This window comes from Podarcis filfolensis (assembly GCF_964270895.1).
Source record: "Podarcis filfolensis genome assembly, chromosome: 1".
Classification (NCBI taxonomy): domain Eukaryota; kingdom Metazoa; phylum Chordata; class Lepidosauria; order Squamata; family Lacertidae; genus Podarcis; species Podarcis filfolensis.
Window position 1 is genome coordinate 124,358,192 of NC_139604.1, and position 5,211 is coordinate 124,363,402.

At 44.9% G+C, this 5,211-nt stretch overlaps 1 long non-coding RNA gene across 1 annotated transcript in view; it reads left to right on the plus strand.

Annotated features, from left to right (window-relative positions):
• LOC310766656 overlaps positions 1 to 5,211 on the plus strand; it is a 174,451-nt gene that overhangs the window by 29,657 nt on the left and 139,583 nt on the right. The window lies entirely within an intron of this gene.

Consider the following 5,211-nt stretch of genomic DNA (forward strand, 5'->3'; position numbering starts at 1 on the left):
GGGTGTCTGAGAGCTGGAGGTGGTGCGGGGGAAGCAGTTGGGGGCGGGCCTACGGGCGTCGCCAAAGGGCGCGCGAAGCGTTCCTGAGGGGAAAGGGCGGTTCTCCTCAGACGAAGCAGGCGGCGGGGGCTTAGAAGCCGTTACCCTCCACCCAAAAAACCAAATTTGAAATGAAATTCATTACGCATTTGAAATAACTATTCAAACCGAGCATTCCGTCAGCTAAGAATGTAACCCTATCGAGCGAGTGTTAAATAAACCAAGACGAAAACTTAAAAAATAAAAAAGGAATAAAAATCCGCGTATGAAAGTTCATATAGCACACTGAAATCAAGATTATTTATTTACTTTTAAATAGAAAGGTGTTTATTATTGTTTTTGTTATTACTATTAAAGAATTAGAATTTATATACCGCCCTAATACCTGCAGGCTCAGGGTGGTTCACAAAATAAAATCAGAATATAAAACCACAAAATACATAATAAAAATAAAAACAACAACAACCCAATAACCTCCCACACGTGTACTTTAAAAGGGCATAGGATGCCTATCAAATAATGGTTAATGCAAATATTATTTGTGCATCTACCGAAAAACCAAAATGTGGAATTAAACACGACGCATTTGAAATAACTATTAAAACCATGCATTTTGTTACCTAAGAGTTCGCTCCCCTGAAGAATGTAAACATATCTTTCAAATGTTACATAAACCCAGATGAAAACTTTTAAAGAAATTTCTGTGTATGAAAGTTCATATAGCACACTGAAGTCAAGACAGTCCTGGCTTGAATTTTACCTCAGGCCAATGGGACACAACCACACACCATGGATTCTCCAAAATAATCCCTGATGTGACCTATAGGTTATTAAGGGTGCTGGGAATCACAGTTCTGTGAGGAGTAAATGACTGCTTGCTTGCTTGTTTGTTTATTACATTTAAATACCACCTTTATCTTCCAAGGAGCTCAAGGTGGTGGCACATGGTTCTCCTCCTCCCCACTTCATCCTCACAACCACCCTGTGAGGTAGGTTAGGCCACAAGGCAGTGACCGGACCAGGGTCACCCAGTGAGCTGTCGGGGTTCGAACCCTGGTCTCCCAGGTCACAGTTGGGGCTTCTTTTCAGGTGGGTGTCATTGCCATTCTAAGACAGCAAAGGAGAAGTTCCTGGTGAGCGCCGGCACCTCATTTTCTAGAAAAATAGCACTGGTCATTATCCAACACTAACCATTGGCTCCCAGGATTCTCTGGGGAGTCGTGTGCTTTGAATGTATGGTGTGGAAGTGACCTAAGGGAAGCCAGTTTGTTAGTGTCACGTGTTCACATGCACACACTCCCTGACCCAGGAGCAGCACATCTCGAAACAGCAACCTGCCACAAGCCCTGATGCCACCCCACCTCTTTTACCTGTGTGGCGTGGCAGCACCCACAAAGCACTGGAAACCAGTACAGCTGGAGAGGTGGTGGGGTGGGCAGCACTGGTGCTGCCTTTGGGGCTTCTGACGCTTGAGGTGGTTATCTCATCTGTGGGGCTGCCCGGCCTCAATATGAAGAGAGCTACACTGGCCTGCATCGCAGGAAAACTAGAGTGCCGTGGTGACATATAAATGGCAGGAGCTACCATGGTTTGCCCTTCATAGCCACGTGTCCAAGGAGAGTCCAAAAATGCCAGCAGCATTTTTGTGCCATGTACCCCAAAGAGCAAAGGTGTATTGTATAAAACCCAGTTTATTAACATCAGCTTGATTGCATTCCTATGCACAGTTCCCTTGGAGTAAGCTCCACTGAATTCAGCGGTGTTTATTTCTGACTGCAAGAGTCCACCCACTGCTCAGCAGTCAACCGAAATGCAACCTTTTATCTTTTCATTGGAAATGTAGTCTTGCAAAGAAGCATTACCGTTCATAAAGTTTAGGGACTCCCATCAAAGGAAGGAAAGAAGGATCCAGCCTCTGCTTGGTTTATTTTCCTCGTTCTCTGACTTCCTCTATGCTAATTGCCACAAACTTGAAGGCCTCATTATCACCTCACTGGCCAAAACAAGGAGGGTCCATCAGTTAGCCTGGAACTTTGGAACATGCTACTGCATCACTTCTGTCCTGAGAAAAGTTCCAGAGCTCTACTGCCTCAACTACCCCATTTACAGCCAGAGATGCATGAGATGGTCTGTGGTATGCACAATTTTGAGAAGGTTGAGGGAGACAAAGCATGACAGAGGCACATGGCAACTGAGAGAAGGTTAATCTTATGGTACAGGCATGCAGGGCTGGTGCCAGACTTAAGGGGACCCTTCCCCCCTCAAAAAAATAATTCAAGAGCAACTTAGAAATACCGTATTTTTTGCACCATAACACTCACTTTTTTCCTCCTAGAAAGTAAGGAGAAATGTCTGTGCGTGTTATGGAGGGAATGCTTACAGGTGGCGGGGGGATCTGCTGCAGTCGTGAGCAGAGGATCCATGGTTCCCCTTCCTTCCCTCCTCCGTGGCTCACTTTGAAACAGCAAAGCGGGAGAAGAGCCGCTGAGTGGGGAGGAGAGAGGGACAAAGAGCCTGCTTCTTTAAAGGAGCAAAGCGGGAGAGGAGAGGAGCCGCTTACACAAGTGTAAGTGGCTCCTGTCCGGTTCGTTCCTTTAAAGCAAGCAGGCTCTCTGTCCCTCTCTCCTCCCCACTCAGCTCGCTAAATAGCAGCAAAGTTTTTCAGCTCCCTAAGCCGGGGATGAGCGGGAAGGAGGGAGAAAAGCAGAGCCTGCTTGCTTTAAAGGAGCAAAGTGGGAGAGGAGAGGTGCCTTCTCCCCTTATACCCCTCTTCTTCATTATTAGCAGCATCCTTCTCCACCCACCCCACGCGTGCTTCTTCTCCCCTTAAACCCCTCTTCTGCATTGTTAGCAGCCTCCTTCTCCACACACCCCACGCGTGCTCCTTGTCCCTTGAGTGCTTTTCCTTCCCTCCCCACTTAAAACGTGGTTACAAAGCACAGGTCCACGTGGATCCTCAGGATTTTTGCACTGGGTCACCCCAAATTCACCATCAGATCACATATCATGTCCATGGCTACATCTTAAACCAAAAAAATCAAGCACCCACTGTTGCCTGGGGCCGCAGTGGTGCAAAAATGTGGTTACAAAGCATGGATCCACAGGGATCCTCAGGATTTTTGCATTGCATTGGACTACTCCAAACTCACTATCAGATCACATGTCTGTGGCCACAGCATGAACCACAAAAATCATGCATCCACTGTTTCATTTAGAATATTTTTTTCCTTGTTTTCCTCCTCTAAAAACTACATGCGTGTTATGGTTGGGAGCGTGTTATAGAGCGAAAAATACGGTATTCATTTACCCAGGTACTTAATGGCTGAAAGATAATGTGCTTGGTAACCTTGAAATTGTTACCTATGATGGGATGTGGCTGTTTTAAAATAAACACATCAATTAATTGTATTGGTTTACCACTTTGCTGTTTGCCACCCTGGGCTCCTTTGGGAGGGAAGACGGCAGAAAAATTTAGGAAGGAAGGAAGGAAGGAATAGTATATCTTATATCTACAATTTTTTTCTAGTCGCTTTGTCCATCAATGTGGCAAAATGTCAAACAATTGTTTCTTGCCAATAATTCATTTCCAAAATCCAGAGAACTACATTACCATTTTCTCCCAAGTATCTTTCTACTTTTTAAAGAAGTTCGTTTTTAAGTATTTTTAGACCTTCCATCACAATTGTGGAACAATCCTTTCAGGTAAGAACATATTTAGTGGCATTAGATCACCTGGTTTAGTGGTGAGGGGGGTACTTTTGTGAATACCTTCTTTACCATGAAACTGTAGTGAGACAGAGGAGTTTAAGGAGAGAAAGCAAATTAATTTTTCACTTATATATATATATATATTTAAATAAATGCATGTACAGTCCTGCATTGATGCATGCAAGTTGCTTTTGATTTTAAAGAAACAACAATTTGCAAGTCCTTTCATCTGAATCAGGGGTGAGGATCCAGTAGTGCTCCAGCTGTTGTTGACCAATTCCCACCATTGGCCATGCTGTCTGAGGCTGGTCAGGGACGATGGGTATTGTAGTCCGCAGAACACAGAAAGCTTCCTTACGCAGAATCAGACCGCTGCTCCACCTAGCTTATTACTGTCTGCACTGATTGGCAACTCCAGACAGGCTCTCCTAGACCTACCTGGATCTCCTGGGGACTGAACCTTGGTACCTTGGAAAGCAGATACACAACCACTCAGCGGCACCCACCTAGCAGGCCACAGGTTCCCCATGCTCTACAGTTTCAAGGCAAAAAACAAAACAAAACTGGAAAGAATTAGGCAAATCCTCACGTCAAATTCACGACCATTTCTGCCTTCCCACTCCACAGAGCACAGGGATGACAGCACAGAAGGAATAACAAGCAAAAGGCTAGGCAGGCAAAGTTCACTTAGCAGCAGGCAGCTGGCAGGCATGCTACTTAAGCAGAGCATGTTCCCCTCTCTGGAGGAGCAGGCATGCTTTATAGGGAAATGAGCGGCTGGCTGACATTTCCCTCCGCAGCAGAGGTGGTGACATTTGCCACAACACTGCTATTCCTTTCCTTTAGAAATAGAGCCATTGTGGGGTGGAGGGACAGATGACATATTGTGCAACCAGCAAGGCACTCAGAATGCACACAGGCGTTGTCCCATTTTATCTGCTGTGCAACAAACCTGTCAGGGAAGCAGTTACCGGTAACCCAAAAGCATGACCAGCCCAAGGTCAGCCTTATGCCCGAGCAGTGATTTGAACCCTTTCGGCCACCCACTCCAAGCCCAGCATGCTGGCTCTCAAATATTTGCTTTGCCCCAAACCATTACGTTATTTCATTTCTGGCTTTTCAGTTATTTAAATAAAATTGACTGCATCTTAATATTACACCACTGGACTCAAACCAATGCCAGAATAGTGCAACATTCAGTCTCCCCAGTAGTGGGTGCTGCAGGGGTGAAAGTTGTACTTTATATAAAGTACAACTTTATATAAAGTTTGAATAAAAAACAAATAGATATGTGCTCCAGTCCTGTAATTAAGGAGTACACAATAGTATGTTTTAAACACTAAGCAGGAACTTAAAAAAAAGTGTTTTGGGGTGGGCAGAGAGTTACAATAAAAAAATGGGGGGGGGCACCAACACATTTTCCTACAGTAACTTTAAATAGGCCAATTTGAATTGTTTTTGCAC